At 43.5% G+C, this 26,283-nt stretch overlaps 1 protein-coding gene and 1 pseudogene across 1 annotated transcript in view; both read right to left on the reverse strand.

Moving 5' to 3' along the window:
- The window catches only part of LOC124552637 (solute carrier family 46 member 3-like), a 362,034-nt gene that overhangs the window by 143,063 nt on the left and 192,688 nt on the right, over window positions 1–26,283 (reverse strand). The gene's annotated exons all lie outside the window — the stretch shown is intronic.
- On the reverse strand, window positions 13,456–13,574 carry LOC124552904 (annotated as a pseudogene).

Raw genomic sequence — 26,283 nt, forward strand, 5'->3', positions numbered from 1 at the left:
GACAACTAATTTCAATCTACCAAAAAGATCCAGTACTGTAGCTGTAAGCATATAACATATGCCACCCTTTTCAGTTGAACAATCTATTTTTTGAGGTTATAATCTATGCCTAAAATTTCGAATCAAGATCTTTCCTGTCTGAGGTTTGGAGTAAACCTGCGATTTCAGTCCTTAGATTCCAAACTACATCCCGCTTATGATATTTTCATCCTCGGGATGCCACAAACTCACTCTTCCTTCGCCTAAACGTATCAGTTTCTCACACTCCATAGTTCGTGTGCGACAACGTCGGTCGATTTGACCGAAGAAAACAACTTGATCTGAATTTCACCGATTGTCGTCCGAAGTCTGTACGTTCGTGAGATAGAATGGGCTCTAGTGTGACGGCGCACGTAGCGACGTACTGATTTGAAAAGATCGGCCGTCTCCGGCCGACATCGGTCGTCGGCGGAATCCACCGATATCGCAGCGTCTGTGGCCGCAGCATTACGAGGCCTGTTCGCACGGAGTAGCTGTGATGATGGGGCTCAGATCTCGAAACCGTGATAGTGAACAGTAAGTTCTGTCATGTAAGACCTCAGTTAAGGAAAGCATTTCACAACTGTAGCGGATTTGTTTACCATGAAGAAGACGCAAAAGTACTATGATGTGGTTAGCGTCATTGTCCAACTTCGCTGCATTCAGCGAACTCACACGCGAGATGCATATCGACCGCTTCTTGATCCGTAAACCTATCCATACTGCTGTATCAGTTCTACACTAAATTCGTCACCTTATCATAGAACGCAGTTTCGTTTGTTTTTCATACAGCTGAGATCTTAAGACCTGTCGTTGTGAAAATTTCGCGTATGTACAAACCTAAATCAGGTGATCTGGATGTTTTGAAACCGTCTCTCAAAAATTTTAAGTTGAAAAATAAGCAGTAACAAGACTAGCTGAGGTTGTAAAATTTCCAAAGCTACTCTGATTAAGCAGGATCCATAGTCCTCATGGTAAAACACATGGTGGTCAATCAATTTAAGAACTAAAAAGAAGAGTGTTTGTGTATATTCGAAATTTCACGAAGCAAATTTGTTATCTCCTCATTCTGCCCTTAAGCTTTCTTAGTAGTCAACGTTAATACTTACTTCAAAATTTAATCACTATGCTATATTCCTTTTTCAGTTACTGATAAAGTTCCATATCTATTAAAGTCACCCTAGAGTCATAAGCAATGCACAATTATCATGTAACAGTTGGGGAGAAGTTGACTGACGTACATTTTTCAAAGTGATAGAAGGAAAACAAATAAGGACCAAACATATAATTACTACGGCTCAATACCCTGCTTTGAAAGAAAAATCAGTATTTTAATTTTATTGGTTAAATAATTATATAAGTTTTATGTTCGAAATCGGTCAACTTCGTCCAATCTGACGGTACCGTCGACATCTGCACAGTTGTGCAGATATTGTCAGTGGAATACAGAAATGCTAAGATATATGAGGATAACAAATGAAACGAAATGGAAAGATACCCTGAAGCGGCAAAGAAACTGGCACAGGCATGCGTATTCAGATACAGAGATACGTAAACAGGTAGAATAGGACGCTGCGGTCGGCAACGCCTATGTAAGGCAAAAAGTGTCTGCTGCAGTTGTTAGATCGCTTACTGCTGCTACAATGGCAGGTTATCAAGATTTAAATGAGTTTGAACGTGATGTTATAGTCGGCGCACGAGCGATGGGACACAGCAGAGGTAACGATGAAGGGATCTCCCCGTACGACCATTTCACGAGTGTACCGTATCAGGAGTCCGGCACAACATCAAATCTCCGACATCGGTGTGGACGAAAAAAGGTTCTGCAAGAATGGGACCAACGACGACTGAAGAGAATCGTTCAACGTGACAGAAGTGTAACCCTTCCGCAAATTGCTGCAGATTTCAATGATGGGCCATCAACAAGTGTCAGCGTGCGAACCATTCAACGAAACATCATCGATATGGGCCAACTCCTGTACCCTTGATAACTGCACGACGCAAAGCTTTACGCCTCATCTGGACCCGTCAACACCAACATTGGACTGTCGATGACCGGGGAACACGTTGGCTGGTCGGACGAGTTTCGTTTCCAGTTGTATCGAGCGGATCGACATGTACGGGTTTGGAGATAATTTCATGAATCCATGTACGATGGATGTCAGCAGGGGACTGTTCAAGCTGGTGGAGGCTCTGTAATGGTGTGGTATGTGTGCAGTTGGAGTGATGTGGGACTCCTGATATGTCTAGATACAACTAAGACATGTGGCACGTACGTAAGCATCCTGTCTGTTCACCTGCAACTATTCATGTCCATTGTGGATTCCGACGATTTGGGCAATTCCAGCAGGACAGTGCGACACCCCACACGTCCAGAATTGCCACAGAGTGGCTCCAGGAACGCTCTTCTGAGTTTAAACACTTCCGTCGGCCACTAAATTCCCCATTATATGAGGATGTCTGGGATGCCTTGAAGCTTGCTGTTCAGAAGAGTTCTCCACCCTCTCGTACCCTTATGTGCAGTCCTGCAGGATTCCAGGTTTCGACTCCCTCCAGTACTACTTCAGACATTAGTCGAGTCCATGCCACGTCGTGTTGCGGCACTTCTGCGTGCTCGCGGGGGCCCTACACGATATTAGGCAGGTGTACCAGTTGCATTGGATCATCAGTGTGTATGAGGATAAGGAATCAAACGAAATACATCTAGAACCATCCACACAATTGTGTGCTTTCCTGGAACTGCGACCTGGAACCTTTGCCGTCTTGGGGCATGTGATCAACCAACTGAGCTACCTGGGCATAACTGAGGTCCCGTCTTCACACCTTTGCTTCGACCAGTACCTCAACCTCTAAATTCATTTTAAATGGAAATGCAATTGCTCTCTAACCAGGCAACGGAGGTCACAAGTCTCTGAAAGCAAAATACTCGACAAATATCATTGAACAATCTAGGAAGTTCTATCGGAAGGGGTCTGGTCTATCCGGCACAAAATAGCTGATTTCAGTCCAATTACCTTCATATTGGCCACAGAGTTGTGTTCGGGTGTCATACTGAGAGTCTAGCCTAATCGCATACAACTTGTCTGAAACCTCTGAGTGAATGAGCTTGTGGGCAGGCTCCCTTTACTGATGTGGAGATCGATCTCACTCATTTTCTCTCTGTTGAGTCACTTAACCATGAAAACAGTGTTATCGGCCAGCCATAACACAGGGGTATTTTGCTAAATGGAGACAGGTTACAGGAAACAATCTCTGGGAGTATAAGTGAGAAAGAAAGTAATGTGGACGAATGGTCGGAGATTCACCTTGTGTATTAATTCATCATGTCTGTGTGTTACAATGTAGTGTACTGCATGTTGTGATGAGTCTACCCTTAGGCGAGGTGTTTGGAGTGGGCTCCACAGGGCTCTAAGCATGAGCGAACACGACACAACACTGACGCACTCATTAAGATCTGCCATTATGCAACCGAATGGCGACAATGTTCTAGTGTCTGAAAATCCGGGTTGGGCTCCTCGTACTCGACTGCTTTCAGTTACAAATCTAGGAGGTTGAGGCCCAGTTTCCGAGTGGACCATCTGATGGGACCACATTGTCCAATTCCTCAGCTGGGGTGGATGTTGTCGAGATGGCTACACACGGAAATGTGGAAGTGATCTTGAGCACCATCCTGCAGTAGACACTCGTCTTCCAGCTGAGGAGGCAGGAAGTGCAGATATGACTCACTTGTGTGCCATCGTGGAAGGAGGACTGGTCCCACGAGATCCCTTGTCTACACACCAACGTCGAACCGTTTCTGATGGTCTGAAGCCACCGTATCATGAGGATTCTCCATAGCCCACAGGTGAGTGTTGTGAAAGTTGACAATACTGCCCCCTGTGAAGATAGCTCCCTCTGTGAGGAGAATGGCTAACAGAAATCCCAGCACCATGGTGGCCTGTCCAATGAACCAGAGAGAGAACCGTAGCCGCACTGGCAGCTTCATAGATAATAAGGCCTGCACGTATTATAAGTGATATGGATGGTGGCTGTAGTCGTGAAGAATGTTCCATATGGTCGTCTGACTTACCCCATGGTGTTTGGCCAACTGTCTGGTGCTGATATATGGATCACTGAGGTGTTTTATCTCTACCATCAATTGGGTGTACCTCCCCTGGAACACATTTCCAGCCATATGTCCACATGACTTATTTCGCTCCTTATCCTTTCAAGGTTACCTGCCTTTGATTTGTCCCCATTTAGCGAAATCGCCCTGCATACACCTGGATGCATTGAGAAGCCACACAGACTGTATACAGTAAGGTGGCTGGAATATTTTTTTTACCACACAGAATGGAAGACCGCTTCTATCTTACAGTTCTTTTTCTTGTAATCGGCGATATGAACTGGTATTACAACAGGCACAAGTCCTGTCGTAGGAGGTCGAAGGAGAAATCGTACAATGTGGGCCAAGTCCAGTAATGCATTTATGCAAATCGCGTTGGCACACCGAGAAGATGCAAAGACAAATCTGTCACGGCTATCAGCAGTGACGGAGGAAGAACTGGAAAAACCGCTATCCCCTACATCACATCCTCCCCGCTCCAACACTTTCCACATATTACGCCGCGAGATACACTCAGCAGTGGACTTCTGCCCGTCTGCCTAGCAACGCTAGAAACGTGTTGCGAAATGCAGGAAGACATGGAGACAAGAGCTGGCCCTCAATATAAACAAACTCAACGTATATAAATTTAGTATATGATGGTGCTAGAAAAGGAATGTTGGTAGATCTCCTAAATTCATATGATCGGATGTAGACTGTGTTTTTTTTTTTTCATTTAGAGTGCAGGAGAAGAGTAGCACAGCCATCGAGAATATTTTTACTCATTCTTCATTACTATACAGGTATTCTGTTAGTAAAATTGTGAATGGTCTTTCAGACCATGGTGCACAAATTTTTTGTACTCAAACAAATGTCACATATAATTACAAACTATGTAGGAAAGTTGAGCCAACAGCAATAAAGAGTTTTTTAAACCTCGTAAAGGAACAAGGGTGGCAGGATGTTTATAGTGTCGATAACATAGATGACAAATATAATGCTTTCCCTAATATATTTCTTATGCTCTTTGAGAGTTGCTTTCCACTGGATGGATCTAAACGCGGTACTAGTAGTAAAAGGCAGCCTGGGTGGCTGAGTAGTGGGATAAGGATATAATGTAGCACAAAGCGGGAATTATATCAAAATGTTGGAAGTAGTCACAATCAAGCTACAGTAGCCCATTACAAATAGTACTGTAAGGTGCTTAACAGGCAAACGGCATGTGGTATGCAAATAGAATAGCTAATTCACAGGATAAAATTAAAGCCTTATGGTCAGTTGTGAAGGATGGGTGTGTGGTCAGCAGCACAAAGTAGACGATGTAAAGTCAATTTGTAGCAAAAATATTTCTGTTACTGATAAACCAGACATACGTACAGTATTTACCAATCATTTTCTGAACATTGCTGGTGAATTAAACAAAAAATTAGTTTCTACAGGGAATCATATAACTCTCTTGGCAAATGCCTTTCCGAGATTGATACCTGAAAAACTCCTCTGTGAGGTAGACAAGAGGGAGATTGAGTCAATAATTAAATCAGTGAAGACAAAGGACTCTAATGGATATGATGAAGGGCCTAGCAGAATATTCACGTACTGTGCTGCACATGTTAGCCCTGTATTTAGCCATATTTGTTATTTTTTTCTTTTGGAATGGTCAGTTTACTGAACGATTAAACTACTCAGTAGTACATCCATTTTATAAAAAGGGAGAAAGGGATAATGAAGACAATTTTCGACCTATTTCTCCGCCATCAGTGTTTGCTAAAGTTATTGAAAAGGCTGTGTGTGTAAGGATAATTGATCATTTTATATCACACGATTTCCTATCAAATGTACAATTCGGCTCTAGAAGTTATTTAACAACTGAAAATGCTGTATTCTCTTTCCTCTGTGAGGTACTGGATGGGTTAAACAAAAGGCTGATAACGCGGGGCACATTTTTGGTTTAACTAAAGCGTTTGATTGTGTCAAAAACAAAATATTGCTCCAGAAGTTGGACCATTACGGAATATGGGGAGTAGCTCACTATTGGTTCACCTCTTACTTTAGCAATAGACAGCAAAAGATTATTATTCACAGTGTTGAGAACAACTGTGATGTGGGGTCTGAGTGGGGTACTGTCAAGTGGGAGGTGCCCCAGGGATCAGTGTTGGGGTCACTGCTGTTCCTTATTTATATAACTGATATGGCCTGTGATATTACAGGTAACTCTAAAATATTTCTGTTTGGTGATGACACTAGCTTCATAGTACAGGATGATGTGAGCAACACTGGCTCTATTTCAAATAGTGTTCATGACATAACGTCATGGCTTGTAGTAAATAAACTAACGCTAAATCACAGTAAGATTAAGTTTTTACAGTTCCTAACACACAATTCAACAAAATATGACGTTTTAATTTCACGAAATGGGCATATTATTAATGAGAGTGAACAGTTCAAATTTCTAGGTGTTCACATAGATAGTAAACTATCGTGGAAAGCCCACGTTTAGGATCTTGTTCAAAGACTTAATGCTGCCATTTTTACTATTCAAACGATATCTGAAGTGAGTGATTGTTCGACACGAAATTTAATCTATTTTGCTTATTTTCATTCGCTTATGCCGTATGGTATTATACTTTGGGGTAACTCTTCCCATTTTAAACGTATATTTTTGGCTCAGAAACTGGTGGTTATAGCAATAAGTGATGTGAGTTCACGAACTTCTTGTCCTGTTAACGAGTCTAGGTATTTTGACAGTGGCTTTGTTAACAGTATTAGCTTATTCTCAAGACTAAGCTACTTTCACTCAGTTAATACTCGACAGAAATCAAACCTGCATTTGGACCGAACCTCCTTAACTCTTGTGCAGAAAGGTGTGCAGTATACCGCTGCATACATTTTCAATAAGCTACCACAATAATTCAAAAATCTTAGCAGTAATCCGCGCACTTTTAAATCGAAACTGAAAAGTTTCCTCGTGGGTTGCTCGTTGTATTCTGTCGAGGTGTTCCTTGAAAAATTAAGCTGATTCTTGTTGTATTGTTGACTGCATTTACTGAAACTTATGGCTTGACTTTTTTCGAGTTCATAAACATTTTTTGTTTATCTGTTATTACTTTTATGTTGTAATTTCATGTACTGGCACGTACCATGTCCTTTGAGATGTGCTCCTCAATTTGGTCCTACGGAATTTGACGCACAAATAAATAAATAAATAAATAAATAAAGACCTATTACTGTATGGATTACAGAACTGCAGAACAATCACTGGAAGGCAGCCTCATCCATTAATTGTGTAGGAGTATGTGTACAAAGTGAGTTAAGGTGGAAAGACTGCATAAAACTAATTTCAGGTACGGCAGGTGCCAGACTGAGATTCGCTGGGAGGCAACCAATATATTTCTTTCTCCTATGTACACTATCTGATAATAACAGGGTGTGTCCACCCTTGGCATTTGTGAGGGCTTGAATGCTGCTGAGGACACTGTAAACGAGGTATCTGAATGTCTGTGGAGGAATGGCAAACCACTATTCCTCAAGAGCCGAAACCAATGAAGGTAGTGATTTCGGACACTGGAGTCTTTAGCAACGCTCACATTCTAATTCGTGCCAAACGTATTACACTGGGCTGAAGTCGGGATTGAGGGCACGCCAGCCCATATCAGGAATTTCGTTGTCCACAAACCATTGCCTCACTGATGCTGCTTTACAACAGGGTGCATTGTCATGCTGAAGCAATCAGCCACAGTCTCCCAACAGTTCCACTACTGCACGCAGTGCGCAATGCTGCAAAATGTGTTCACATCCTTCCCCCATTTAGCGTTTCCCGAAACACAGTAAGGGCCTCACAAACTAGCCATGGAAATCATCAGCATACCTTAATACCACCACATCTGTACGTCACTGTTGGCACCACACGTGATACCAGGTAAAGTTCTCCAGGCATTCGCCAAGCCTAAACCTTTTCATCGGACTGACTCATCATACCCCGTGATTCATCACTCCAAATCACTTGTTTCCAGTCAACTACTGCCTCTCTTTACATCACCTCAAGCTACGCTTCGCATTGACTACAGAAATGTGGCTCTTACAACGAGTTGCTTGGCACTGTACCCACTGTTCTTAACACAGAAGCATTGTGCTATGCGAAAATGAGACAGATGAAAGAAAAGTTAATGAACTGTTTATAATTTTAAGAAGTAATCGTCTTAGGCCAACGGCATTGCCTAAGTGGTAACCTCGGCTCCCGTCAGGTCACCGAAGTTAAGCGCTGTCGGGTTGGGCCAGCACTTGCATGGGTGACCATCCGGTCTGCCGAGCGCTGTTGGCAAGCGGGGTGCACTCAGCCGTTGTGAGGCAAACTGAGGAGCTACTTGACTGAGAAGTAGCGGCTTCGGTCTCAGAAACTGACATGTGGCAGGGAGAGCATTGTGCTGACCACATGCTCCTCCATATCCGCATCCAGTGACACCTGTGGGCTAAGGATGACACGGCGGCCAGTCGGTACCGCTGGGACTCATGGCCTGTTCGGGCGGAGTTTAGTTTTTAGATTTAATAATCGTCGTAAGTGTTAATAGATTAACCCCACTGTGAGAGAAGGTGGTAAATGCTTTCACGGAAATACGTCTCCAGTTGGCTATGGTGCCATGATTGTACCTAGACCTGTACGTCTTAGTGCGAAGGAAATCGACGCCCACGAAGGTCTTTCTTGAAGGCTGCAAAAAAAATGGAACTCGCATGATGAGAGACTAGGATTGCGTGGAGGATGGGTAAGGGTTTCCCAGCGAAACTTTTGCAGCGTACTCGAAGAAACCTTGCAAGCATGTCAGCAAGCCCCCACACGTCTTTACACATCCAAAAGGCGATTACCTTTGAAATAATAAACAGTTTACTCACTTTTTTCCACCTTTCTTTCATTTGACTGCCTCTTATAGTTGGACTGCGGGCAGCACTTTAGAACTCACAAGTGATTCCTTCCACTGATTTCATGCGATTTCTTAGAACCACCCTCTGCAATGATCGACTGTCCCTCAGTAGATGGCCTTGATTTAGATGATGTTTCTCCGTCACTATCAGTCACTAACGGTTGACTTACACAATTTTAATAGTGTTGAAACGTCTCTCATGGGTTCGTTTCTCAGATGACGTCCAGTGACTAGTCGACGTAAATAGTGTCTGAGCACTGCTGGCTAACCCTTTCTACTGCCACTGCTTCTCTCCTGACAACACATTACTGGATGGCTGGTTTTTTTTTTAAGGCATGTGAGTCCCTCTCTCGTGACAGCTAGTGCCGAATTTCGCAATAGATGGGGCTGTCCGGATACTTATGATGAGGTAGCATGTTTCTAGCGAAAAGAATGTGAAGCAAGAATTACACATGAAACTTCCTGGCAGATTAAAACTGTGTGCCTGACCGAGACTCGAACTCGGGACCTTTGCCTTTCGCGGGCAAGTGCTCTCCCGACTTTTTTTTTATGAGAATAGAATGAACAAGGTATATATCATTTCTAGGCTGCCGTTGCGCAATATAAGAAATGAAATGTCTTCTTGAGTATTTTTTTTATTGTTTTTTTTATTTGGGCCAAGTAGTAAACAGAATTTTTTTTATGGTGCACAAAGGACTATCACTTCATAGTTGAAGGAAAGTTGCTCCGCTGCTCTGCGAGAGAAGGGAAATGTGAAAACGAAAATGGGAAAGAGAAAAAAAAATGCCTTCTGCATTGGTGAGCATCAGAATAGTATCGTAAATTCCGACAAGAATTGAAGTCCCAGGAACCAAATAGGATTCATAGATACAGGTCACTGGCAACCTCTGCTATCCGAAATATTGTATTTGAAGCATTTAACCGTTAATTATGATTTTCAGCATATTTCCAAATATCCTCCTGTAGTCACAATGTTGGCTCATTTTAAAGTGTTCAATTTCTATATAAGAATAATAGTCGAGGAAAGTAGCATGCCTATTCTGCATAATAAACGATGCTGTGTGGACCATGATCCACGTTGCAGCGTTGTGTTTTGCTCGTGGATATCTCAGTTTTTGTGGCTGAATGATCTCTAAAAGGTCTACACCACAGGGCGTCGTACGGTCTATTACCGACAATCGTTGACGAAGAAATGTAGTAATTTCTTCTGCATGTCCGCACGTGAACCTATGAATAAGCGTATCGACTCTTACGCATGCGTCACAGTTGGGCGTTGGATGAAGGCCTATTTTATGTAGCTTTTCATTCGTTGCTACTTTATCGTTGACTGTTAGATACCAGTCGCCTATGACGCGTGGCGGTAACACGTCGCTGTGCACATTCCGCCATACTATACTCCAATGTATGTGGATGTTTCTCTTCGAGACGATTCCTGTGGTTTGTTGTCATGAGAAGGCCATAAAGCTTCCTGTTCGTCAGGCTTCCGTTATCGACGACGTTGTGTCGAATGTAGCTCATTTCCATGTAGTACAGTCGCACATGTCGGTAAGAAAGTGGAATGCCGGCGATATTAACGGGTGGGTCAAGGCTATGAGGCTTCCACCGCTGAATGAGGTTTGTGATGATACTGGGCCTCCGGGTACGAAACTCCTTCCTGATGCGATTTAGGAGCAGGGTGACACTTTTTGTGTGTACTTTAATGAGGTTAAGGCCACCTTTGAACGAAGGTATCGAATTGAACTTTGAAAATGTGCTCCCTAAAAAGAAACCAACATAACGCTTGTTGTATGCTCTTGGCTAGATGGTCGGAGATTGGAAGAATTTGCGCCAAATAATTCATCTTGCTCGTAATGGCGATCTCGATGGTCTTAACTTTCTGTAGTATGTTCAAGGCACGGTCGGAGTGAAGGATCAAAGCAGCACGTAATTTATTAAGCATGTGTGACCAGTTCTTCGTCAGGAATTTGTCTGGTTTGGCCTCAAAGGTAACACCGGGGGTTGTGTGAGAATCCTTGACCTTGCACCAGGTAACATGGGATATGTCTCCGATACCGCCACCGATCTGCAAAGCTGTGGTTTTAGTTCTATTGAGTATTGCTCCTGAAAGAAACGTGAATTTTTGTAAAAGAGTTTCCGCTGACAGAAGTTGTTGCGATGATGACACAGTGACGCATACATCGTCAGCATACGCAATGCATGGGATAGTGACAGACTCGACGCTAAGTCCGATCCCGCTATGCGCTTAGTTGTTCAGGAGCGGCTCCACTGCAATGGCGTACAAAATCATTGACAGAGGACATCCTTGGCGGATGGATTGCTCAATGGAAACTTCTTTTGTAAAATGGGCATTAATGAGAATCCGTGAAGAGGCGTTTGTAGTAAGTTTGCGAATTAACTCTATGAGATGAGGTCCAAATCCTAGTTTCTTCATGCTTTTAAAGAGGAAGTCATGACGTACACGGTCATAAGCCTTCTCAAAATCTAGAAAGATCAGAGCGCCCTGTCCTTTGGTTTCAGCATACGAACAGATGATGTCCCTCAAATCGCAGGCAGCTGAGATTGCACTTCGGTCTCGCACTGCACTGTACTGGTAACTGCCTAAAACCTTGTACATAACGGTTTGCATCCTTTGCTTAATCGATCTGGTGATGATTTTGAAATCGGCATTCAGCAGTGTGATGGGTCGCATGTTTTCGACCTTCCTGCAGTTCCCTTTTTTCGGAAAGGGCAGGATGATACCTTCCGTCAATGCCTTGGGTATGACTTCTGAGCTACCCAAGCACGACGCACGCCCCGTCATCACAGCTTTAATTCCGCCAGCACCTCGTCTCCTACCTTCCACACTGAGTTTTAATCTGCCAGGAAGTTTCATATCAGCGCACACTCCGCTGTACAGTGAAAATTTCATTCAAGAATTACACAGATTAAGGCTCACCATGTCTATTCCCATTGGAGCATTCGTAGCTGGAACAGGAAATGGCTGAATCATAAGACTTCCTCCGGAACGTAAATGTACATGTAGATTTAGCGTCGTTTCTGCAGACCTGTGCTGTCTTCTTGTGGAGCGCTGATTTGTTTGCACACCGTCTTCCACTGCATATTTCAGCTGTAAAAACCTCCCTCACCATACCCAAACGGACCAACACACCTTGCTCATCACGTTTTCAATAATCTAACCATACACTCGCCCAGTCTCTTGTTTCGAAAGCAGCTACAAATGGACTCCTTTTACTGGCATTCCAGGCGTTATCAAGGGTTTTCTTTCAGGGTTTTCTCCCTTAGGCCTTGGCAGTCCCCTGCTGTATGTGGAAAGTAGCAGAGTGGAGAACAGCATGGCAAAACACTGTTCCCACCACTGCTCATCACTGTTGCGGTAAAGAATATCAAGAATAGTTTTGGTGAACTTAACGCAGTCGATTCGCTGAAGATGACACGTCCTGTTGTGAAACAGAAGAGGATGTTCACATCAGGTTAAAGATATGTCGGTGCAAGTTTCAGGAGTACAAACACCACGTCAGAGTGCCGAGATAACGGCGATGGCAGCCAACAGAGACGGACACCAAGCAAGTTGACACTAGCTAGCACTTATCTAGAGTGTGAGGACAGTTTTCCCGAAGTTGGAAGTATAATCGTCAGGTTGGTTGGTTAGGAGGAAGGTGACCAAACAGCGAGGTCATTGGTCCCATCGGATTTGGGAAGGATGGGCAAGGAAATCTGTTGCCCCCTTTCAAAGGAACCATCCCGGCATTCGCCTGAATCAATTTAGGGAAATCACGGAAAGGCTAAATTTGGATAGCCACACGCGTGTTTGAACCGTTGTCCTCCTGAACGCGAGTCCAGTGTGCTAATTACTGCGACACGTCGCTCTGTAAATGTCCAGGGATAATTTGATTAGACAGAAGTTTAACTATAGAATGTGAAAGTGTACTGGTTTCTATCACCAGGTAAGGAACGTTTTATGGAATTACAGCATTCCAGCAAGAGCAAAATTAGTGATGTTCAGCAGGTATTTCATGCCAGTACTGACTTACTTCATCGAAACATGCACCCTCGCAAAGAGAGAGTCACCGAGACACCAGTCATTAGGAGCGAAATTCCTCAGGTCCACCACCCACAAGTTAAGAAATGAGGAGGTGAGGACGAAAGCCAGAATCAAGTCACCTCTTTTAGACCTAAGCAGCACATCCAGACAACAGTCGTACAGGAATGTAATGGAGTTGGAGACTACAAGAATTTCATCTGAACAGGCCTTTAAGGCTCAAACTAACCGACCGACCGCCATGTCATCCTCCGTCCAAAGCCGTCACTGGATGTGTATATGCACGGGCATGTGAACAGCACACTGTTCTCTCGTCCGCTTTTAGATTTCGTGAGCAGAGCCGCCACTTTTTAGTCAGGTAGCTCCTCATTTAGCCACACAGCGGCTGAGCCTGCCCCACTTGCCAAAAGCGCTCGGCAAACTGCGACGGTGACCCATCCAAGTGCTAGCCAAGCCCGTCAGCGCTTAACTTCAGTGATCTGACGCGAACTGGTGTTAACACTGCGGTAAGGCCGTTGGCAGCATAGGAACAGACGGAATAAATTTTGGAAGAGATACGGAAGAAAAACGCCCTGCAGGGAGACCCAGAAACCGTCAGTGGACATGATCAAGAAAGACGTCGCTGCCCGAAGAAGAACAAAGGATGATGTTCTCCGTGACTGATTATACACGGACAGAAGAAAGATGGAGAGGCTCATAATCAGTACTAAAGAAGTTGGAACTGTACAATGATGATGATGATGATGACAGCATGAATAACATTAACCACACTCAACACTCAATAACCATTCAAATACTCATAAAAATTACAACAATTAATGAGTTGTTTCCAAAACCCTCGTTGCTGTATGAAGGTGCTTTAGTCGCAACTACCAGTTTCACATCAATATAGACGCATCTTCAGATTTATCTATGAAGAAAAAAAATCACTGTGTGTAATTCTTGAAATGGTGGAAAGTCGGAATCATAGTGTTGCGATTCACCAGAAAACAATGACAAGTACACAAATGACTACATTTCTGCACGATGGTCCATTGATCGCGACCAGGCCAAATATCTCACGAAATAAGCGTCAAACGAAAAAACTACAAAGAACGAAACTTGTCTAGCTTGAGGGGGGAAACCAGATGGCGCTATGGTTGGCCCGCTAGATGGCGCTGCCATAGGTCAAACGCATATCATCTGCGTTTTTTTAAGTAGGAACCCGCATTTCTATTACATATTCGTGTAGTACGTAAGGAAATATGAATGTTTTAGTTGGACCACTTTTCTCGCCTTGTGATAGATGGCGCTGTCATAGTCTCAAACATATGGCTCATAATTTTAGACGAACAGTTGGTAACAGGTAGGTTTTTTAAATTAAAATACAGAACGTAGGCACGTCTGAACATTTTATTTCGGTTGTTTCGATGTGATACATGTACCTTTGTGAACTTATCATTTCTGAGAACGTATTACCTGTAAATACCACATTAATGTAATAAATGCTAAAAATGATGTCCGTCAACCTCAATTCCTTTGGCAATACGTGTAACGTTATTCGTCTCAACAGCGAGTAGTTCGCTTTCCGTAATGTTCGCACATTCATTGACAATGCGCTGACGTATGTTGTCAGGCGTTGTCGGTGGATCACGATAGCAAATATCCTTCAACTTTCCCCACAGAAAGAAATCCGGAAACGTCAGATCCAGTGAACGTGCGGGCCACGGTACGGTGCTTCGACGACCATTCCACCTGTCATGAAATATTCTATTTAATACCGCTTCAACCGCACGCGAGCTGTGTGCTGGACATCCATCATGTTGGAAGTACATCGTCATTCTGTCATGCAGTGAAACATCTTGTAGTAACATCGGTAGAACATTACGTAGGAAATCAGCATACATTGGACCATTTAGATTGCCAGCGATAAAATGGGGGCCAATTAGCCTTCCTCCCATAATGCCGCACCATACATTAACCCGCCAAGGTCGCTGATGTTCCACTTGTCGCAACCATCGTGGAATCTCCGTTGCCCAATAGTGCATATTATGCCGGTTTACGTTACCGCTACTGGTGAATGACGCTTCATCGCTAAATAGAACGCGTCCAAAAAATCTGTCATCGTCCCGTAATTTCTCTTGTGTCCAGTGGCAGAACTGTACACGACGTTCAAAGTCGTTGCCATGCAGTTTCTGGTGCATAGAAATATGATACTGGTGCAATCGATGTTAATGTAGCATTCTCAACACCGCCTTTTTTGGAGATTCCCAATTCTCACGCAATTTGTCTGCTACTGATGTGCGGATTACCCGCGACAGCAGCTAAAACACCTACTCGGGCATCATCATTTGTTGCAGGTCGTGGCTGACGTTTCACATGTGGCTGAACACTTCCTGTTTCCTTAAATAACGTAACTATCCGGCGCACGGTCCGGACACTTGGATGATGTCGTCCAGGATACCGAGCAGCATACATAGCACACGCCCGTTGGGTATTTTGATCACAATAGCCATACATCAACACGATATCGACCTTTTCCGCAATTGGTAAACGGTCCATTTTAACACGGGTAATGTACCACGAGGCAAATACCGTCTACACTGGCGGAATGTTACGTGATACCACGTACTTATACGTTTGTGATTATTACAACGCCATCTACCACAAAGCTAAAAAAGTGGTCCAACTTAAACATTCATATTTCTTTACGTACTACACGAATATGTAATAAAAATGGGGGTTCCTATCTACAAAAAATAATCAGTTGATATCCGTTTGACCTATGGCAGCGCCATCTAGCGGGCCAACCATAGCACCATCTGGTTTTGTCCTTCAAGCTAGACGAGTTTCGTTCTTTGTAGTTTTTTCGTTTGACGCTTATTTCGTGAGATATTTGGCCCAGTCACTATCAGTGGACCACCCTGTATACTGTAGACGGTCAGTTACGGATTTCCAGTTTTTGGGAAGTTCTGCAGATTTAAGAGTCAGACCACACTGATAGTTGACACAGTAAAATTGAATATACCTAAAAGATGCTTATCGGAATTTACAAGACACGACTGTTGAATAATAATTTGAATGGTTATTGAATGGTCAGTATTGTTCATAATGTCTCTTGAGCTGTGGTTGCCCTCCCCAAAAGTTGATGACGACACTGGTCCCAGCTGCCACCACCTGCAGATGCAGCTGCAGCTGCAGCTGCGCCCACTGTACACGCCTCCCAGCCTGCAGCCGTTGCCGTGCAGATTTCCTCGGAACACTCTCCTTGGCGACCGCCAAGCTTTTATACCTACCCTTGACCTCTCTGCTCTCCGCTCTCATTTTGACCTCACTCCCACAATCTCCTCTCAAGACCCCATTCCCTCCTCTCACTCTCCTTCTAGACTGTCGCTTCTATTTCGTTCTTTTACCAAGCGTACTGCTCTGCTATCTCTATTTGTAAATCTCACTCTCACATCACCTTGCTCACCATTTCCGTGTTACTGCTCTCGCTGTAGGCTGCAAGCTACACTACTGGCCATTAAAACTGCTACACCAAGAAGAAATGCAGATCATAAACGATTATTCATAGGACAAATATATTGTACTAGAACTGACAGGTGATTACATTTTAATGCCATTTGGGTGCATAAATCCTGAGAAATTAGTACCCAAAACAACCACCTCTTGCCGTAATAACGGCCTTGATACTCCTGGACATTGAGTCGAACAGAGCTTGGATGGCGTGTACAGGTACAGCTGCCCATGCAGCTTCAACACGATACCACAGTTTATCAACAGTAGTGACTGGCGTATTGTGACGAGCCAGTTGATCGGCCACCATTGACCAGACGTTTACAATTGGTGAGAGATCTGGAGAATGTGCTGGCCAGGGCAGCTGTCGAACACTTTCTGTATCCAGAAAGGCCCGTACAGGACCTGCAACATGCGGACGTGCATTATCCTGCAGAAATGTAGGGTTTCGCAGGGATCGAATGAAGGGCAGATGTGAAATGTAACGTCCACTGTTCAAAGTGCCGTCAATGCGAACAAGAGGTGACCGAAACGTGTAACCAATGGCACCCCATACTATCACGCAGGGTGATACGCCAGTATGGCGATGACGAATACACGCTTCCAACGTGCGTTCACAAAGATGTTGCCAAACACGGATGCGACCATCATGATGTTGTAAACAGAACCTGGATTCATCCGAAAAAATGACGTTTTGCCATTCGTGCACCCAGGTTCGTCGTTGAGTACACCATCGCAGGCGCTCCTGTCTGTGATGCAGCGTCAAGGGTAACCGCAGCCATGGTCTCCCAGCTGATAGTCCGTGCTCCTGCAAACGTCATCGAACTGTTCGTGCAGATGGTTGTCGTCTTGCAAGCGTCCCCATCTGTTGACTCAGGGATCGAGACAGCTACAGCCATGCGGATAAGATGCCTGTCATCTCGACTGCTAGTGATACGAGGCCGTTGGGATTCAGCACGGCGTTCCGTATTACCCTCCTGAACCCACCGATTCCATATTGTGCTAACAGTCACTGCATTTCGACCAACGCGAGCAGCAATGTCGCTATACGATAAACCGCAATCGCGATGGGTTACAATCAAAGTTGGAAACGTGATGGTACGCATTTCTCCTCCTTACACGAGGCATCACAACAACGTTTCACCAGGCAACGTCGGTCAACTGCTGTTTGTGTATGAGAAATCGGTAAGAAACTTTCCTCATGTCAGCACGTTGTAGGTGTCGCCACAGGCGCCAACCTTGTGTGAATCCTCTGAAAAGCTAATCGTTTGCATGTCACAGCATCTTCTTCCTGTCGGTTACATTTCGCGTCTGTAGCACGTCATCTTCGTGGTGTAGCAATTTTAATGGCGAGTAGTGTATTTATAATGCGCCGATGCTCCGAGACATTAAGACCACAGCCCATCCTGTGATTGATGGCCGTCTGCTGACGTACTGGACGTGTGACACTCTGCAAAGCACCTCTAACGACGGAGCAACAATGCTGGTGCGGACACAAGTGTTTCGGAGCTTAGCGTTCAGCCCACATTGTTGAAATCGGATTCTGCAGTAGATGACCCCGACATGTCGCCAAGTCGACTCAACGACATCATCATTTACGATTCCAGCGTGCACGGCATCATCGAGATTGGATCGTGGATCAATAAAAAAGTGTGGCCTGGTCGTATAGAGCATGTCCCTTGTTACACCAGATCGATGATAGTGTACAGACAAGCAGTAGTCCAGGAGAACGGCATTTCGAAATGCGTACTGCGCCACGAACATAGTTCAGTATGGATAATATTATGTAGTCGAGAAAATTCACATGGCAGCTGTGGCAATTATTGAGGTATAATGACAGCTATAGGCTACTTGAGCATTATTGCGAACCATCTGAATTGCTTCATGTCCTCCCTGAGGGCGATGGTATCTTCCAGCACGACAACTGTCACAAAGTCGGAATAGTGCTACAGCGCTTCGAAGAGCGCTATTGTTAATACAAAATTGAGGATGTGTTAGGTGGCGAACAGTGTGAGTTTAGAGGAAATAAGTATAAAGGCACTTTCACGAAAGTAAGGGTACAATGTCTGAAGAACACACGTATCGAATTTTCTATGAAAGTAGTTGATACATGTTGTTTGTTGTTATCTTCAGTCCTGAGGCTGGTTTGATGCAGCTCTCCATGCTACTCTATCCTGTGCAAGCTTCTTCATCTCCCAGTACTTACTGCAACCTACATCCTTCTGAATCTGCTTAGTGTATTCATCTCTTGGTCTCCTTGATGCCTCAAAACATGTCCTACCAACCGATCCCTTCTTCTAGTCAAGTTGTGCCACAAACTTCTCTTCTCCCCAATCCTATTCAATCCCCCTCATTAGTTACGTGATCTACCCACCTTATCTTCAGCATTCTTCTGTAGCACCACATTTCGAAAGCTTCTATTCTCTTCTTGTCCAATCTAGTTATCGTCCATGTTTCACATCCATACATGACTACACTCCATACAAATACTTTCAGAAACGACTTCCTTACACTTAAATCTATACTCGATTATAACAAATTTCTCTTCTTCAGAAACGATTTCCTTGCCATTGCCAATCTACATTTTATATCCTCTCTACTTCGACCATCATCAGTAATTTTACTCCCTAAATAGCAAAACTCCTTTACAACTTTAAGTGTCTCATTTCCTAATCTAATTCCCTCATCATCACCCGATTTAATTCGACTACATTCCATTACCCTCGTTTTGCTTTTGTTGATGTTCATCTTACACCCTCCTTTCAAGACACTGTCCATTCCGTCAACTGCTCTTCCAAGTCCTTTGCTGTCTCTGACAAAATTACAATGTCATCAGCGAACCTCAAAGTTTTTACTTCTTCTCCATGAATTTTAATACCTACTCCGAATTTTTCCTTTGTTTCCTTTACTGCTTGCTCAATATACAGATTGAATAACATCGGGGAGAGGCTATAACCCTGTCTCACTCCTTTCCCAACCACTGCTTCCCTTTCATGCCCCTCGACTCTTATAACTGCCATCTGGTTTCTGTACAAACTGTAAATAGCCTTTCGCTCTCTGTATTTTACCCCTGCCACCTTCAGAATTTGAAAGAGACTATTCCAGTTAACATTGTCAAAAGCTTTCTCTAAGTCTACAAATGCTAGAAATGTGGGTTTGCCTTTTCTTAATCTTTCTTCTAAGGTAAGTCGTAAGGTTAGTATTGCCTCACGTGTTCCAACATTTCTACAGAATCCAAACTGATCTTCCCGGAGGTCCGCTTCTACCAGTTTTTCCATTCATCTGTAAAGAATTCGCGTTAGTATTTTGCAGCTGTGACATATTAAACTGATAGTTCGGTAATTTTCACATCTGTCAACACCTGCTTTCTTTGGGATTGGAATTATTATATTCTTCTTGAAGTCTGAGAGTATTTCGCCTGTTTTATACATCTTGCTCACCAGATGGTAGGGTTTTGACATGACTGGCTCTCCCAAGGCCGTCAGTAGTTCTAATGGAATGTTGTCTACTCCCGGGGCCTTGTTTTGACTTAGATCTTTCAGTGCTCTGTCAAACTCTTCACGCAGTATCATCTCTCCCATTTCATCTTCATTGACGTCCTCTTTCATTTCCATAATATTATCCTCAAGTACATCGCCCTTGTATAAACCCTCTATATACTCCTGCCACCTTTCTGCCTTCCCTTCTTTGCTTAGAACTGGGTTGCCATCTGAGCTCTTGATATTCATACAAGTGGTTCTCTTCTCTCCAAAGGTCTCTTTAATTTTCCTGTAGGCAGTATCTATCTTACCCCTAGTGAGACAAGCCTCTTCATCCTTACATTTGTCCACTAGCCATCCCTGCTTAGCCATTTTGCACTTCCTGTCGATCTCATTTTTGAGACGTTTGTATTCCTTTTTGCCTGCTTCATTTACTGCATTTTTATATTTTCTCCTTTTAACAATTAAATTCAATATTTCTTCTGTTACCCAAGGATTTCTGTTAGCCCTCGTCTTTTTTTTCCTACTTGATCCTCTGCTGCCTTCACTACTTCATCCCTCAGAGCTACCCATTCTTTTTCTACTGTATTTCTTTCCCCCATTCCTGTCAATTGTTCCCTTATGCTCTCCCTGAAACTCTCTACAACCTCTGGTACTTTCAGTTTATCCAGGTCCCATCCCCTTAAATTCCCACCTTTTTGCAGTTTCTTCAGTTTCAATCTGCAGTTCATAACCAATAGATTGTGGTCAGAATCCACATCTGCCACTGGAAATGTCTTACAATTTAAAACCTGGTTCCTAAATCTCTGTCTTACCATTATATAATCTATCTGATACCTTTTAGTATCTCCAGGATTCTTCCAGGTATACAACCTTCTTTTATGATTCTTGAACCAAGTGTTAGTTATGATTAAGTTATGCTCTGTGCAAAATTCTACAAGGCGGCTTCCTCTTTCATTTCTTCCCCCCAATCCATGTTCACCTACTATGTTTCCTTCTCTCCCTTTTCCTACTGACGAATTCCAGTCACCCATGACTATTAAATTTTCGTCTCCCTTCACTACCTGAATAATTTCTTTTATCTCATCATACATTTCATCAATTTCTTCATCATCTGAAGAGCTAGTTGGCATATAAACTTGTACTACTGTAGTAGGCATGGGCTTTGTGTCTATCTTGGCCACAATAATGCGTTCACTATGCTGTTTGCAGTAGCTAACCCGCACTCCTATTTTTTTATTCATTATTAAATCTACTCCTGCATTACCCTTATTTGATTTTGTATTTATAACCCTGTAATCGCCTGACCAGAAGTCTTGTTCCTCCTGCCACCGAACTTCACTAATTCCCACTATATCTAACTTTAACCTATCCATTTCCCTTTTTAAATTTTCTAACCTACCTGCCCGATTAAGGGATCTGACATTCCACGCTCCGATCCATAGAACGCCAGTTTTCTTTCTCCTGATAACGACGTCCTCCTGAGTAGTCCCCGCCCGGAGATCCGAATGGGGGACTATTTTACCTCCGGAATATTTTACCCAAGAGGACGCCATCATCTTTTAATCATACAGTTGATACATATAAGACATAAACAACCGCTACGGAGTACAAAGTTCGTTACAAAACAGGAGTAACCCAATAACCAAGCTCCGTTCGTCTCAATTACCTCAGCAATTCTCTTCGGCGTTGATTTTGTTAGGGTTTGTAGTTCTTGCAGTGAAATTGTGGCCCACTCTTCTCGTATCACACTTTTCAGGTCACATAGGGCCTCAGATTCCCTTACATTGCGATAAACACGCCTTCAAAATATTTCACAAATATTTTCCACGGGTTCAAATCCAGGCAACGGCAGACCCGGGCAAGACATCGGTATCTTTATCTTCAAACCATTTTTGGTTCTAGCAAAACACATATACATTGTGTCCCATAGGTTCTCATACATTCTGATTACTTTAATCGGTTCTGTTTCTAGCGTCTCACAGTACCTGTTAGAGTTCATTCTAGTGTTCATCCAAGCAATACGTGATTTACGTTTGCCGCAGAAGGCTGCCCAGATCATCGTGTACAACCCTTGCGCAGATTGCTGCTGGGCCATCAGCAAGAGTCAGTGTGCGAACCATTCAACGAAACGTCATCGATATGGGCTTTCGGAGCCGAAGGCCCACTCGTGAACCCTTGATGACTGCACGACACAAAGCTTTACGCTTCGCCAGGGAGCATCAACACCGACATTGGGCTGTTGGTGACTGCAAACGTGTTGCCTGGTCGAACGAGTCTCGTTTCAAATTGTATCGTGCGGATAGACTTGTACGTGTATGGTGACAACCTCATGAATCCATGGACCCTTCATGTCAGCAGGAGACCGTACAAGCTGATGGAGTCTCTGTTATGACGTGGGGCGTGTGCAGTTGGAGTGATATGGGGCGCCTGATATGTCTAGATCCGACTCTGACAGGTGACACGTACGTAAGCGTCCTGTCTGATTACCTGCATCCATTCATGTCCACTGCGCACTCTGAAGGACTCGGGCAATTCCAGCAGGACAATGCTGCTGCACCCCACACGTCCATAATTGCTACAGATTGGCTCCAGGAACACTCTTCTGAGTCTAAACACTTCCGCTGGCGACCAGACTCCCCAGACATGAACATTATTGATGCCTTGCAACTGTTTAGAAGTAATCTCCACCCCGTCCTGTTCTTACGGATTCATGGAGTCAGTTCCGTCCAGCACTACTTCAGACATCAGTCGAGTCCGTGTTGCGGCACTTCCGCATGCTCGCGGGGTCCCTATACGATATTATGCAGATGTACCAGTTCCTTTGGCTCTTCAGTGTATATTGCACTACTGATATCTAAACCCATACCATTTGGGCCGGCCGAAGTGGCCGCGCGGTTCTGGCGCTGCAGTCTGGAACCGCTTGACCGCTACGGTCGCAGGTTCGAATCCTGCCTCGGGCATGGATGTGTGTGATGTCCTTAGGTTAGTTAGGTTTAACTAGTTCTAAGTTCTAGGGGACTAATGACCTCAGCAGTTGAGTCCCATAGTGCTCAGAGCCATTTGAACCATTTGAACCATTTGGCTGCATTTGTCGGTAGGCTGAATTTCATACTAATGCATATACGTTGTGCACAACTTTTCCAACCGATAATGTTAATTTTGCTGCAAAAATCCATCCCTTTCTACTGATTTCCACTACTATATGAATGTATGGACTAGCACTAAGTGTGTGTGGCTGGATACCTATTTACAGTATATAGTGATATACAGAAACCTTTGTCGTCAATCAGTCTCTCTATTATGGAAAACCGTATCCAAATCCTTACAGTAGCCTTCACGTTGTAATGGTTCTCTATTTACGTGACTTACGGCACTCCAACCCCAGTTCTCGATACCAGTAATATCGTACTACTTTTCTGCGAAGTAACAGACATGTTTCTGTGACAATATTCACATTTGGTTTTACTAATGTATTGGTACTCCAGTGTATCGATATATTACAGTGATATGGTTCTTGTGTGTATTCATTTCTGTGAGACTGTCATAATCTTTGACTTACTTGTAACCGTTTTGGCGCGAATGCGCACACAGAGCAGTCTTTGTTTCACTTTGAAGAAGTTAAGTTGTTATTTCGCTTTGTAAAAGAACAGTCAAGTCTTGTCTTTGGTTAAAGTGGAAATTAAATATATGAAGATTGATACGAAACTGTTTTCTTGATGATGTGACAATTAAAAAAAAATAGTTCAAATGCCTCTGAGCACTATGGGACTTAACATCTATGGTCATCAGCCCACTAGAACTTAGAACTACTTAAACCTGACTAACCTAAGAACATCACACAACAGCCAGTCATCAAGAGGCGGAGAAAATCCCTGACCCCGCCGTGAATCGAACCCGGGAACCCGGTGTGACAATTAAGAAGTATATGTGAATTTACAAGAAGCTTAATAAAAATGTGGATCGTGAACACCAAGTCAAAAATCATTTCTACCATACCATTGTTCTGATCTGGGATTGTTTGATCATTAAGAATTTCCTGAAAAACGCATTTGTTAGGTTTTCAAATATTGCTAAAATACAGATCTGGACCTTCTAGCAGTCAAAGTGGAATCACCCTAGAATCAACAAGATGAGCCTTAACAACTTCGACGAAATATACGTGGCAATAATCCATTCGAGATAAGTGCCAAAATTAATGACTTTTATACAGTGACTTCATTATTTCCATTCTGACGATACCGTCCACAGTCAATAACTTTGTTGTTGCCCGATAAAGCGAACATATGCTGCGTGAGCAACATTATTAATCTGCCAGAATGAGATTTTCACTCTGCAGCGGAGTGTGCGCTGATATGGAAGGTAGGAGACGAGATACCGGCAGAAGCAAAGCTGTGAGGACCTGCCGTGAGTCGTGCTTCGGTAGCTCAGATGGTAGAGCACTTGCCCGCGAAAGGCAAAGGTCCCGAGTTCGAGTCTCGGTCCGGTACTCAGTTGTAATCTGCCAGGAAGTTTCATTATTAATCTGATTTCTAACCTACTTTGCAAGTGCTGGTATTGTTAGAACGTGCAGGCAGAAAAACAAATTAACTTTAGTTAATAATTTATATCGATACTGAAGACAAGCAATATGTGAAATTTTGTTATTAGCAATCGTTCTTGGTGCTGCAATTTTGATGCCACGCCATGAATGTAAAAACGTCCCGTGCAAAGCCAGGGTGCACACGAAGCTATTAATTCTGCAACGGCCGTGACGCCAGCTGTTACCGCAAACTGTGTAATTGAATTATCGTATCGGCGCTCTGCCATCACAGCTACCCTGTTGATGAGGGGGTTCCCGGTTCGACGCGAATAGCCGCTAAGGAGCGGTTGGTCGGGATTTCCGATACTCGCTCTGACGCTACCGCAGAACGCGGGATTCTTAGAACCGATCGATCGATAGCGCGCTGAGATAAAAGTCTTCTAATTGGGCTACCTATTTCCATTTGCCGAACGGTTCTCTCTTACGTCACAGGCGGAACTCTTTGAGATCTGCTCTTACGAAGAGGGAAAGGGAGACTTTGTTAGCGAGGTCAGAAAACCAATTACGGCATTCGTCCGCGCCTGATGGCGGTCTAGATTCACGCCTCGCGGATCACTCTGCAAGGATTTCATCCATTCTCTCGCGTTCTTACGTCGGTTCTGTCATTCAGTTGCCATTGGAAACGTGATCTCTTCTTTTACAGGTGGCTCCCGTTTGTACGTATATTGCAACACATAAACCAGAAATACACACAGTCCGTAATCAAAATACTGACATTCCGAAAGTAATCCCCGATGAGATGTCCAACACCCTTCACGTTATGAAGTCGTGATAGGCATCTGGAGATGATGCCACAATACAAATGGTCACAGCTGCAGGAAGAGTAACACAAAATAAACTTGAAAAATTATTTTCAGAATGACATATGTTTCCAAAGTTTTTACTTCTTTTTTATTGACTCTTTACTAATTCGTTACATGTCTATCACGACGAGGTCGTTTCGGCATTTTTGCCGTCGTCAAGTGAATATGCCATTATTGAACAATTTTTCGTAAAAATGTACGATACAAGTATGATGCTTACGTCTATAGTATAATATAGAACTGCATGCCTCATGTATATATGTCAGCATTTACTTCTTTGACATCTCAGTTGTCATGACCTGTACTACATATTATATTCTGGAGTGTCTTAACGATTATCTCTCGGTGGTGTTGGTTACATTCATAATAGAATTTACGCAACACTTACGTATCTTTGAGTGTTTTCTAAAGTGATTCTTGTACGTTTACAAAAATTTTATTCGCTCAAAATCAGCCATAGTGAGTTCGTTCAAAAATAATGTAACTGTACTATACTTTTCCGTTCCTCGTCTAAAGATATCTCTTTTGAGTATTCGACTGTCTTTTACAATTCGTGAAATGTCGGAAAAGTTATCCTTTTTCATTTAGGATGCCAATAAAGTTTCCTAATTATTTTTTGTGCTTCAGTTCTGTTTATTCGTTTAGTAGTCCGTTTCATTAACCTTCTGTGGGTTTTGATTTCCAGTTCCTCTAGGATATTCATATATGCCGAGCGGTTCTAAGCGCTACAGTCTGGAACCACGCGAAGGCTACGGTCGCAGGTTCGAATCCTGCCTCGGGCATGGGTGTGTGTGATGTCCTTAGGTTAGTTAGGCTTAAGTAGTTCTAAGATCTAGGGAACTGATGACCTCAGAAGTTAAGTGCCATAGT

The sequence above is a fragment of the Schistocerca americana genome, chromosome 10, assembly GCF_021461395.2.
Source record: "Schistocerca americana isolate TAMUIC-IGC-003095 chromosome 10, iqSchAmer2.1, whole genome shotgun sequence".
Taxonomy (NCBI): domain Eukaryota; kingdom Metazoa; phylum Arthropoda; class Insecta; order Orthoptera; family Acrididae; genus Schistocerca; species Schistocerca americana.